We start from the raw sequence: 13,772 nt of genomic DNA, 5'->3' as shown, positions 1-13,772 counted from the left end.
CTTTATGCCCAGTACCGATGAGGATGCACCCTCCTGCATAGATGGATCCCCTCCCAATCCCCTCTCTCTATTATATTCTAGCCCCTTTCCAAGGCCACAAACAGTTAGAGCAGAGCTGGATACATCCAGGGGAAGGGAGAGGCTTGATACTTGGGTAAGGGGTTCAAGAGCCTCCTCAACCTTCCATGAAGGGACATACACAATCCGCAGGCCCAGCTGGGATGACCCTTTTGCAAGAGGGTGCAGCTAAACCTGTCAAGTAGTTTCATGCCTCACAGAGGACAGTCACTCACAACACCTAGCCATAGACTGGAGGGCAAAACTCAGTGGTTCAATAGTGAGAGCCACTATATGGAGGACGAGGGAAGAGGTTTTCCTCACACAGCCTACATCTGACTCCTTGAGCTACCTGACTTAGGTACCATGGAGAGATTATGGAACATTGTCACAGCTTTGGCCTCCCGGGGTGGCCCAATGCCAACCACAAGAGCCTTGGATGGAGCTTGAGTAAGATTTCAACTTTAACCTTTCTCCTTGCCCCTGGCCCCCTTCTCTGTTGCTGTTCACAGGGTCTCTCACTGAACCTAGGGTTCCTCACTTCAAGTTCGTCACTGGCAAGTGGCCAGCAACCCCCCAGCATCTGCCTGTTTGCACCCCTGGTGTGGGGGATACACACATGCACAGCCACACCCAGAATATTACAAGGGTGCTGGGAATTTGAACTCAGGTCCTCAGATTTGCATATCAGGCCTTCAGACCCACAGAACCGGCTCCCCAGGTCCTAACACAGCATTCTAAATCTTTTCTTGCACAACTAAAGTTAACCAATCTTTCTCGCTTAGCTTTCTATTTGAGTTTGGTATAAGGATTCTAAATCTTTTCTTGCACAACTAAAGTTAACCAATCTTTCTCGCCTCACATTTCTATTTGTGTTTGGTTTAAGGGTTGAAGTCTGTCTGTCCGCACCCTTTGTCCAGGAGAGTGCCCAGCTCAGGAGGGAAAGAAAGATAAACACACACATTACAGAGTTAACAGCTTGGAGTGAAGCACTTGGCCTCAGAGGAATTGATTACATCGTCAAAGCATCTGAAGGCTGAAGGACATAAATCCATCACTGATGTCAAGCTCCTAATTTTGAATAAGCGAGATCACCTCCTGTGTCCTCCCCAGTAAGCCCACCTGGCCCAGGACAGTGACATTCTACAGTGTGAGCTGTCAGAATTCCACAGTAGCCCGAGCGTCCTCGATGTCAGACCCTCCGCCCTCCGCCATATGGATCCCTTAATCAGCTTGTCAACATGTCTTAGCGCACCCCAGGAGCCGATGCGCAGGCAGGCTAATGCAGTTGGAACATGCCAAGGTCAAGGGCTGGAGGCCAGCCGCGAGATCCTTGGAGGCAAGTGACGCATTCAAAAGAAGGGAGACCTATCAGGGTCAACTTATACCCCCACCCGTGTCCCTTTGTGTGGAGACTTTTTTGTCACACCTGGGGGAAGTGGGTGCCATGAGTATCTGAGGGGGGGACAGTGCTGTCACTCAGCATCCCACAGTCACAGAGTGGCCCCATCATGAGACGGATCACAAGGCTGGCAGCTCTGCTTAAATCTCGCTTGTTTGGTCAGAATAGCACGTGTGTAGACCCTTCCACACACTGTTCTTGAGGATCCCCAAACCTAAGCCCATAGCTCCAGGATCAAAAGAAGCCAGTGAGTGGAGCTTGGGAGAAGCGGGGACTTGGGGTGTGGGCGAAGTGATGCCAATTTGGTGTGGAATAATACTTCTTGCATGATCTATGGAGAGTGGCTTTATAACACACATACACCCTCCCAACACACACACACACACACACATACACAATTTTTTCTTGTGATTTCAAGAATTATTGTGGAAGTTCTTCACAGGCTAGTTCCCCTCCCCTCTTTCTCTTTGCTGGGCCGAGGCTAAAGAGCAATAGAAGGGCCATCATTTTTTGTTCTGTTTGTGTGAGTAGAAGCTGGGCTCTCTGCTGACAGACAGCCCTGGCTTTCAGAAGCCAACAGACCTGGACACAACACACACACACACATACACACATACTCTCTCTCACACACACACACACATACTCTCTCTCTCTCTCTCTCTCTCTCTCACACACACACACACATACAATCATACATACTCTCACATACACATACACACACTCACACACATACACACTCTCACACTTTCATACACATACACACTCATACACACACTCAAACACACATACACACACTCTCACATTCACACACACAGTCCCACACACATACTCTCACACTCATATTCACACACACATATTCTCTCACATACACACACTCTCACACACTCTCACACACTCACACACACTCACACACACACACACATACACCAAGAAAATCTGGGTCCTAGGCCTTCCTTGCGTACTCCCAGCCAAGCTTTGAAAACCTCTTTTCATTTTAACTAGGAGTCCAGGTAAGAGAAAATCGACCTCACCTGCAAGGCTATTTTCCAGGATGCCCAGCTTGCTCCAGCGCCACATTGGGAAGTAGACAGAGGTGAATTATAGTCATGCTCAACAGTAGTCATCCCAGTGGTAAATCTCAGAGGACCCAAATCTTTGCCACAGCTGTGAAGTTCTGCAGACCTGCTCCAAACACGCATGAATGCACATGGCTGTGTTACAACAAAACTTTATTTGCATATGAATGTGATAGCAGTGGCACATCCATGGGATTGATATTCCCTGTGATTTTTGCCCCTGTCATTTGAAAAACTGAAAATCGTCTCAGCTCACAGGGAAACAGTCTTTTTTTTGGCTCATGGACTTTGGTATTATTATCACTTAAAAACAAACACACCAAAAAAACCGTGATCTCATGTAGCCCAGGCTGACCTCAGACTTACTATGTAACCGAGGATGACCTTAAATTCCTGATCTTCCTCCTCCTACCTCCCCAGTGCTGGGGCCGCAGGCATGTACCACTCTGCCCAGTTTATGCAATGTTAGAGGTCAAACCCGAGCTCAGTGAGCCAGCCACATCCCCAGCTGTGGTGCTCTGACCCCTCCTCTAAGGGGCTGTGATTTTTGCAGGATCCCATGGCATCCCTCTCACCTCAAGCTCTCACCTCCCTCTTGAGAAAGAAAAGTCAGGTACCTGGAAGACGCCTGTTCCCTCAGCCAAGAGGTTTAGATGAAAGAATAATATTCTGGTATCCTGGGAGCTTTCTGGAGTGGAGTGGCTTGCCCTCCCAGAATCTGAACACCAATGGGGGTGGGTAACCAGAGGTCAAACGACCCATCCAGTGCCCGTGCCTCAGGACTCCTACTGTTTGAGGATAGTAACATCAAAGAACTTTTGTGTAAGCAACAGTCCCGCCCTCACCCTCTCCCCTGCAGAGAGCTGGAGAAGTCTGGTATCAGAGAGAGAGAGAGACCGCTAAGCAGGAAGCTGAAGGTTTGGTGCTTGGTGAGTGGCTTTGGAGTCATGCTTTGTAAATTTAACTCAGAGGCAAAGAGAGTTTACCTTTTCAGACTGTGGCAGAGGCAAATGAGGAGCCCCAGGAACTAAGACAAAAGGAATTCTGAGAGAATGACAGAGCCTCCTAAGGTCTGGGAAAGTGTAAGTATCTAAGCAGCAAGCACAGACAGCTGGGGGGGGGGGGGGGCGGGAATGCAGTTATCGGCTCCCCTGCCTGTTTGAATATGCGGGTTCTAGAAGCCTGAGGAATCGTCAGAGGCCTTGGGGCTTAGAGAAGACTTGGCTGTACCTAATAAGAAGTCAGCCTGTAGGGAATGACAACTTTGGAATAACCTGGAAACACACGGGCGCGTGCTCGCAGACACACTTTCATTCATTCATCAAATATTTATGTCCTGCTTATTATGTTCCAAGTACAAGGCTAGACACTGAGAGAATGGAGTTGCCAGGAGCCCCGGGAGACAGGAAGGCTGGCAGATACCGGATCGAACTATCCTGGGAGCGAGGATCGTCAAGGCAGGGGTGAAATTAGAAGGGGGGTGCCTGGCACAGCAACTGTACACTTTTGCAGAAGCCTGGCTACCTGTTGCCTACCTGGGTCCTGAGTAAACCTGTCCGGCACCTACTGAGTCGAGAAAGATACTCAGTTGTCCCACCTCCCATCCAGCCCTCGAAAGAGGATGTCCTGGAAACCCCAGAGGCCCATAACCATTCAAAACTTCACCCAGAGCTTCTACCTCCTTTCGGAGCTGTCCTCTGGTCCTACCCTGGTGGAGACCACTGCTGAGGGTAGGTAGCAACCACTGGGCAGGACGGGAGTGGGGTTGACGGTGGAGGGGGCAGGGGGTAGAGGAGGAAAGCGGATCACAGTTCCAGCCGCTTTACTCTCTCTGCCCAGGCAGCGCCTGGTCCCTGGCACATGACGGTTTCATGTTTCCGAGGAGGAAGAGAACAAACGCAGAAGATAATTGTAGTGGAACGGCTGATAAGTAACGTTTGGTCTCCTTTTTACAACCATTCCCTGGGGCCCCATTATGGTAATTTTTCTTCTATAACTGGCAAATTGTATAACGAGTCAGATGATAAACCAGCAAGCAAGGCAGAAATTTGCATTTTAATACATCTGCTGGTGCCATCCCCCCACTTCAATCTCTGAGGGGTCAGCACCCCTCTGATCCTGGGTCCCCTGGCACCGTGCCCTCCCAATCCTCCCCTTGCTCTCCGAGAGCGACGCCAGAGCACTCGATAAATATAACATTTCAAATGCAAGCCCGGAGTCTGATTTCTCGGATATTGTGGAAAGTAACCATAAGGCTGGGCACCCGTGTTGGCCAGCCGGGCTCTCCCCGGCTTTATCGCTCATGGAAGGCTAAGCTTACCCAGGAACCTAAGCTGTGCCTCAGTTTCCCTCTCTGTCAAATGTATTGCTCTAATACCCATAGAAGGTTGTATTTTTACCCCCTTCGGAGTGCTACAGAGCTGGCTTAGCAATGAAGAGTGCTTACTGCTTTCTCGGACGACCCGGGCTCAGTTTCAAACCCCTGCACCAGGCAGCTCACCACCATCTGTAACTCCACTTGCAGGGATCTCATGCCCTCTAATCTGCGGGCACTTGCATGTACGCAGTGCACATAAATGAGTACACACATGCAGGCACACAGAAAACTTTCAAAAACTGATAATTTCTTAAGACTTTCTTCTGTGTGTATACATGGTCATACATGTGTGCATGTGTCCATGTGTATATGGGTGCATGTATGCTTATATTGTGAAGGCCAGGTCAACGCTGGGAATTTTTCTCAATCACTCTCCAGCTTATATTGTTTTTAGAAGCAGGGTCTCTCACTGAGCCTGAGGTTTATCACTTCAGCCAGCTTAGCTGGCTCTTAGCCCTAGGAATCCTCTTGTCTCTGCCTCCCCAGTGTTGAATGCGCAGATGCTGACCACATCACCAGCTGTTTGATATGGGCATCGAGGATTTGAACTGAGCCTGAGCCCTCTCCCCAAGCCCTGTACTAAGTTTGTTAATGCCTGGTGGATAGCATTTGTGATAACTATTCATTATTATAATAAATATTATACGATTAATATTTATTGATAAATTGACAAGTACCTCTACATCTTATTAATGGAGATTAATATTAATATGAATAAATATTAATGCTATTAATTGTTGGTAAATATTAATGATCTAGCTGTGGTGGTGGTGGTTATAACTGCTATTGATAAATAATTAATATCATTGATAATACATGGTGGTGGTGCTAAGGATGATGGGAATATTCCTGGGTCCATGGGGCTGTGATTCTACTCGATTCTAGTCAAGACTTGTAATGACATCTGTCCCTGCTTCTCACACATCCAAATGCATTGATACCACCATCACTTTGCCAGGTCACCACACTGCCTTTACCTATAGACTCCAGAACTCCTGGAAGGGACTGGGAAACACGGTAAGCCAGGACACACACACACACACACACACACACACACAAGACTATCCCATTCACCCCCTGGCCAAACCCAGTTTCAGTAATTCTAGAACCTTCCACCCTTTTGACCTGGAAGAAAGAGAACTAACCTGAATCACAGGCTTGACCTCAAAGCTTTGAGATATCTCCTGCACCTGTAACAGCAGGAAAGTGAGTTCACTTCCCATCTACGGTGGGGAGCAGAATGTTGCCCTCTCTTCAGAGTGGTGGTGAAAGGGTTAAGGGAGGCTGTGCCTGTCACCCTGCAGACACCAGTTGAACTTGCCAGTTGCTGACTGCAGAGGATGGCACTTGCAGCCCGGCCAACTTCTCCAAGGTGGTTCCATTTGGCAGGGACGGTCTGTCCTTTCATGCTCGCATGAGAAGCTGAGTGCGATCCAGGAAAGGCTGCCAGAACCCCAGGATTATTATCTTAGCCCCAGGAGTGAAGTCTCTGGGGATTGGCATGCCCTGTTGTTTGAATTTATTAGGCCCGGGCCCCTCCATCGGGCAGCCAGAGGGGGGAAAACGGTGTTGTCACAGCGAAGCTTTGTGGGAGTTATTTTTAGAGCATCTCCAACTCTTTGGGCTCATCAGAGGTTCCAAATCAGAGCAGGAAATTGGTTTGTTTTGCAACGTGATGAGGTTTTTCAGTCCATCTCCCCGAGCTAGGATAGTGGCTGCTTTTCCTACAGAAAATGAGTCACAACTCGTGATGTAGACGTGGGTAGTGGGATCAGATTTAGACCATTCAAGGAATGCAAACTGACCGCCTGTTACGTGACGGATCTGATCTAGACACAACTTTCCCACGTGTGTGGAACTTATGTTCCAGTGTGGGAGATGCAGGGGAATCGAAACAGAAGAAGCAGGTGGGTCGCACGTTGAAGATGGGTGTTGGGAGGACACAGTGGAATGGTGGGAGGGTCATGTTAAATCATCAGTGTGGAATATGCAGAGTAGATTGTAGGTCTCCATTTTCCAGATCTTTCCTTTAACAGAGAACGACATATCCTGGTTCTTTGCAAATGCCTCTCCCACTCACTCACTCCACGTAGCTCATTTGGGCCAAGGGTATATGTGACTCCATGATGCAGTAAAGACTGCACGTGTTCTTGAGGCTGAAAGTGGCCTTGAACCTCTTTGCCATTGATGGCCAATTAGTACACCAGATATCTTACTTACTTTTCTATTGCTATGACAAAACACCACAGCCAAGGAAATTTATTTTAAAAAATAAAGAATTTAATTTGGGGGGGCTCATGGGTCCAGAAGGTCAGAATCCATGTTTACTGCAGCAGGGAGCAGGGAAGAAGCAGGTAGGCAGGCATGGCTGGCGAGCAGTGGGTGAGTGCTTCCATCTGATGCACAAGAACCAGCAGAGAGAGAGCTAATGGTCTTTTGAAACCTTCTCAACAAGGTTATTCACGTCTTCTAATCCTCCCCAAACAATTTCACAAACTGGGAACCAAGCATTTGAATGTAGGCGCCTATGGGAGCCATCATACTCAAACCACAACACCAAGTATGTAAATATGCAAGAGTAGATACAGTAGATGTAACTAACATGCCAGCCTGCAATGCAGCCTGAACCACCCTGGGCCAGCCACTTTGGGCCTCTAAATTGGAAAGCACAACCATGACCTAAAATGCTGTATAGGGACTCCATTGCTTTCCATAGCTGCCACAATAAATTCTCACAAATCTAGTAACTACACACACACACACACACATACACACACACACACATATACATACATACACGCCCATACATATACATATACACACATACACACCCATACATACACATATACACATATACATACATGCACACCCACACATATACATATACGTATACGTACACGTATACATATACACACATACACACACGCATATACATACACACACATACATACACATATGCACACATGCACACCCATACACACACACACACACACATGATAACCTCTTATCTCAACAGTTCCATAGATTGGAGGTCTACATTAGCTCCAGTTTTCAGAAGGATAAAATCAAGCTGTCTTACTAATTGGCCTTTTACTGGATGCTGTGTGGTGAATCTGCTTCCCATCATCCAAGTCCCTGGCTAGTTTGGCTTCCTCCTGTTTCTAGGACTAAAGTTTTCATTCCTGGCTGGTCTCTGTGTAGGGTTTGCTTTGGGAAGCTAGAACTTCTGTGCCATTTGCATGTGACACTTTTATCTCTGAAGCAGCAGTAGAACATGGAAACCTCTTGTACTTGAACTCTGACTCTCTGCCTTTGTTTCTGAGAGTCTTATGTGATCACTCTGGTCTACCTAGACAACCTACCTATTTTAAGGCCAGATGATTACATCTGCCTGGGCAGCCCTTTTGCAATAATACCTAAGTTGAAGTTGAATTGGTAAATAAAAGGATGGAGGATCTTGGGAAGCATTTTTAGAATTCTTTCTCTGGCAGCCCGCAAGCTGTAGTTGTTGGGGTTGTTGGACATGTATTCCAACAGCAGACATGGCCACCAGGACAGGACTGAGGGGGACAGTGACACCTGAGCAAGGGTTCGCTCCTTGCTCTCTCTCTTTTCTTCTAAGTAGATGAGATATTCCCCATGGCTTTCCATAGCTGCCATAATAAAGTCCTACACATCTGGTAGCTACACACACACACACACACACACACACACACACTGTCTTAGTTAGGGTTTTACTGCTGTGAACAGATACTGTGACCAAGGCAACTCTCGTAAGGACAACATTTAATCGGGGCTGGCTTACAGGGTCAGAGGTTCAGTCCATTATCAAGGCCGGAGCATGGCAATATCTAGGCAGGCATGGTGCAGAAGTTGCTGAGAGTTCTGCATCTTCATCTGAAGGCTGCTGGTGGAAGACTGAACTTCCAGGCAGCTAGGATGAGGGTCTTCAAGCCCATGCCCACAGTGACACACCTACTCCACCAAGGCCACACCTCCAAATAGTGCCACTCCCTGGGCCAAGCTTACTCAAACCATCACATACACACACACACACCTGAGCAAGGATACTCTCCTTGCTTTCTCTCTCTCTCTTGTCTACCAAGTTTACTTGAGCATCTTAACTCAGTTCTAGCTAGGTCGTTGACCACAGTGCCTAGGACAGGGCAAAACAACGTGGTAGAAGCACTTTGTCTCCAAGGAGACACAATAAACAGAGACTTTAGCACTCAAGACATTCGTCCCACAAGCATTAGGTAAGAGAGAAAGGCATTTAGTTATTTAAACCAGGGAACCGGGCTCCCACAACTGCACCGTAGCAGCATAATCTTTTATCCTAAGACAGAGTGTACTACAAAGCGAATAGCTGATGAATGCAAGATCCTCCCTCCCCTGAAGCGTGTGGAAACTCTCAAGCAGTCGGTTTTACCAAATAAATCCTGAAACATTGCTTGGAAGAGACATGTGACCTCACTTCTGATGTTTGTAAATACAAAAGTTGGTTGTGTGACACGTAGGGCAGAGGATGGGCCGAGTGGTAGAAAACTAAGCAAAGATGAATGGAAAGAGATGCATCTGACTAAGGGCAGAACAGTGAGGAAGGAAGTCTGGGAAGGTTGAGAATGGTTCGGGAAGATGGACTGTGAGATCCAAGATGGCTACAGCATAGGATTCTTCAGCAGTTTGGTTGGATTGCAGAGCAGGGAGTTTTCAGTTCACTAGAAAGGAGCTGGGAGGCAGTAGGAGACATCTGATTGGTCCCTGACCTGTGTGTTGCCTCCTTGGTACTTAACAGCATCACACAGTAACTGACCTGGAAAGGCTGTTGATGGACTGATAACTCAGAAGACAGAATCTCTTCCCTTTGCCACTCCCCAAAAGATGCTCCCAACTTCAACAGCAGCAAAGACGAATGACCTTCACATGATGACATGAATCCCCCAAGTGTCCCCGAGTTGGGTTTCTTATCATTCAGTCAACATTCGCAGCACTGGGTGCAGTGCGACCATAAAGGCGAGTGAGCTATGACTCCTGTCGTGAAGGAGCTTGCCAAGTCGGAGATGATATAAGGGATGCAGGTGGGAAAACAGGATGAGGAAGGAAAATTGATGAGGACCATGACGGAGTAGAGAAAGCGTTCCGAGAATCCCAAGGAGAGAGATTACTTCTTTCCCTGAGTGGGGGTGGTGAGAGCAAAGGGTGGGGCAGGGGTGATTCAGGAAAGAAGATGCACAGGCAATGTGGAGGGTGTGGCTTTTGTGATGACTCTTGGGAGAGATGGAATATGGAGGCCCTCTGACTGGATCTGGAGAAGGCTCTCTGCACCTGGCCAACATGGGGTGGTGGTGGGTTAGAGACAGAGAGAAATAGGGATGGTGGGGAAAGTTAAGGAATGGGGATATATTTTATATGTTCATACCATCCTGGGGCCTCCCCGGCTTACCCTGAGAGACAAACAATAGAATGCTTCACTGAGAAATTTCCAGGAGTGGAGACTATCAGAAGATACTCTCCATTGTTCCTTATCCCAAGAAACCAACACTTCGGGACAGGCAGATAATCCCTGTCTGGGATAATCCCTTCCTGCCCAAACAGCATCTAGGACTTCATTTCCAACAGAGGTGAGAGTAGGTGTCTTATTGCCACAAATCCCCTACTTGCTTCTGCTCTTTGAAGAAGAGCTCTTGAAGTGTGTCTGGTCCCATCCTGTTGGAGACACAGTCAGGAACACATCTGTGGACTCCTAGGGTCAAACTGGAAGGAGATGCAGATAGCTGTGGGTACCCGCCCATTTGCTGTAAAGACATCTCCCCATCTTCCACCCCACTCCCCACCCTCCAGTCCTACCCAGGTCTCTGTGCCCAAGGCAGCCTTCTTTATAACATCACCCCTGTGTCCCTACCTCTCTCAGCTCAGAAAGCCAGAAATACAACAAACTGTCTAGTACTGATCTTCCAGGGTACAGAAATCCTCAGGGAATGACCAGGGTCTCTCAAATTCATGACCTGGGAGTGTATTGAGGGCATAAGAAGACCCCTCACTCTCTCCTTAACAGTAGGAAGAACTGAAGGCTGGAAGGAAGTCCCCTTGGCCAAACCCTGAGCTCCAGTGGACCTTGTGGGGACAGAGGGGGAGACACCCCTCAAACACCCTTCTCAAAATGAGACAAACTGTTCTCTCCAAAAATCCAACCAGGGAAATGTTAAAAAAACAGCCCCTCCTAGGGTGGGGTTAGGGGAACACATTAAATAATTGGCATTCGGAGAGACACAGTGTTCTTTGCTGTGTGTAGGAAAGGTTAATAAACACTGGGACTTGCAGGGAGTGGGGACACTTCCCAGAAGGATACCTGGACTTGGGTTTGTGCCCAAGGCCAATACATATTGTGGGATTAGCTCTTTCTGTTCCTGCCCGTAGATCACTAGCTCCAGTAGACACACCAGGGACAAGTAAGGACATGCATGACCTAAGTCAGAAGGCTGGGTGATTGTCCAGTCCCCCACCACACACACAACTGGGCCACGTTAAAGAGTGGACCCAACCTCTCTCTCTCGTTTTCCTTAAAGGGCAGAGAAAGAAGAGTTGAGCCCTGAGTTCTTGGACCCATCTATGTGTGTGCTCCACAGAGGAGCTGGGTGATGGATCTAGGGCTGACCATCCTGTTGCGAGAATTCCTTCCCCGGGGAGACTTACACAGTATCTAACTTTTCTTCATAAGATTGTAGTGCCAAACCAAAGTATGATTCAACCAAAGTTTCCCCTGGGGAACCAATGACTTTATTGGGCTTACTTACAGAGTATGGGAGAGGAACTACTGGCTGAAACATGAGGGACCCCACCCCCCACCCCCACCCACAAAAAAAAAAAAACAAAAACAAAAAAAAACCCAACCATACTGGAAAGTCTTCACCCAGCATGGGTAATGGCTTCCCTATAGCTAGCTGTGTAAATGGATTCTTTCTCAATGAATCTCCACAAGTCTCTATATCCTGGCACCTCCCTGGATCCTGAGGCTATTGTGGAATTAGGGTAGAATTACATGCAAATGCCTGAAAGAGGCAGGTAGTGTCTTAGGGGAGGACCCAGAGACCCTTCTCACCCCCTCCTTCTGGAAGGAATGCCAACAGTCAACAAGCCAGACCGCAATGACCTTTGGCAGGCACAGCTGATCCCAGAAAGGTGCTTCTGTTTTGCTTGATAAAGGCCACTTCCTGAAACACCTGCCCTCTGCCATGACCCTCTGTACACTGAAAGGCCTAGAGAGATGGCTGGAGAAGCAGCAACTATCAGTCAAAGATACCAGGAAGAAGCTTGGACATATGCAGGCCTGTACCAAAATGCCCTCTGCAGCAGGGAGAGGCAGCGCTGAGCTGATGGAAGCCCCTAGGGAACTCGGATTCCCCCATTTGCATCTCGTCTCCCCCCTCACAATCTGTCTTCAAGCCCAAAGAGTGCCTGTGGCAGCCTCGTGCTGCCCCACGCCCAGAACTGGCAGCTCTTGGCAACCAAACCCCAGGATGTCTCTGGATGCTGCCGAATACTTTGATCTCCCCCAGCAAATGCCTGGTGGCAGCAGTTTACTATCTAAATGCCACATCCGGAATCTGACAGGGAAACAAGAGCTTGGGTGACACCCAAACGCAGCATCAACACAGACACTCTGGCATTTCCATCTGCCCTGCTATCCCAAGAGGCCCCACGTGCGACAGAAGCCACAGGCAGAGAAAGTAGGTCGCCCTGCTCTCGAATGGAGTGTGCGCTTAGCCAAGAGCTTAGGGTCTCGGAGTACTGAGGATGGGAGGAATGGGGGCAAGGCCAGTCCTTCACCCAACTTCCCGTTGCCACTGGGAGAATGCTGATATGTTTGAGTCTAGGTCAAGGGTGTTCAACCGTCTTTGGAGGGGCTTCACTGGGGTAGGCGGAGCATGGCGGGACAACTGGCATCCCAGCACTTGGGAGACTGAGGCAGAAAGGGTACTACTTCAAGGCCAGTTATGAAGCAAAGCACTACCTCAAAACCTGGACAGCTGAGAGTGCGGCTGAGAGGCTGTGGGCTTACTCAGCACACACATGGGCCTAGGCTCCACCCACAGCACTGCATAAAGAGAAGGAGGAAAGCTACTGTCTGAGCCCCACCTCAAGCCAATTAAGTGAGGTCTCTGAGGACACTTCCCAGGCATTGTGAGATCGTGCATTCTTTTCTGGCAGAAGATGGGCATCCCACTCCTTTGTAATCCTCCAAAGGGAGGAAGGACTGGGAAGAAGACAGTTTGATCTCACTATTCTTGTCTTTGTCAACTTTGGCAGCCTGGAAAGTCTAGTTTTTATTTCAGTTTGACACAAGCTAGAGTCATTTTGGAAGCAGAAACCCCAATTGAGGAAATGACCCCAAGACTGGCCTGTGGGCAAGCCTGTGGGGCACTCCTTTAGTGGATGATGGAGGTGGGAGGGTCCAGCTCACTGTGAGTGGCGCCACCCGTGGTCCTCAGTACTGTAACAAAGCAGGCTGAATAAGCCATGAGAAGCAAGCCAGTAAACATTATACACACAGACACGCACACACATACACACACTGACACATGCATACACATATACATACACACCCACACACACACAGAGACACACACATAAACACATACACACACACACACATGATGTGCATACACATATACATACACACCCACACACACACACAGACACACATATAAACACATACCCATGCAGACACACACACATGAATGCACACACACACATACACACAGACACACACATAAAAACATACACACACAGACACACACATACACAGACAGACAGACATATACACACATATACACATACACACATACACACACAGGCACAC

The 13,772-nt window shown here is 48.3% G+C and overlaps 1 long non-coding RNA gene across 1 annotated transcript; it reads left to right on the top strand.

Moving 5' to 3' along the window:
- The first annotated feature begins 3,422 nt into the window (after nt 1–3,422).
- Nucleotides 3,423–5,592, top strand: LOC127694146 (uncharacterized). The gene is made up of 3 exons (XR_007979793.1): nt 3,423–3,617; nt 4,048–4,265; nt 4,375–5,592. It is a non-coding gene; the product is annotated as an uncharacterized LOC127694146 (long non-coding RNA).
- Nucleotides 5,593–13,772: the final 8,180 nt, after the last annotated feature.

This window comes from Apodemus sylvaticus, chromosome 10 (genome assembly GCF_947179515.1).
Source record: "Apodemus sylvaticus chromosome 10, mApoSyl1.1, whole genome shotgun sequence".
Taxonomy (NCBI): Eukaryota; Metazoa; Chordata; class Mammalia; order Rodentia; family Muridae; genus Apodemus; species Apodemus sylvaticus.
The sequence above is the reverse complement of the archived record's forward strand: the minus strand, read 5'-3'. Positions and strand labels throughout refer to the sequence as shown.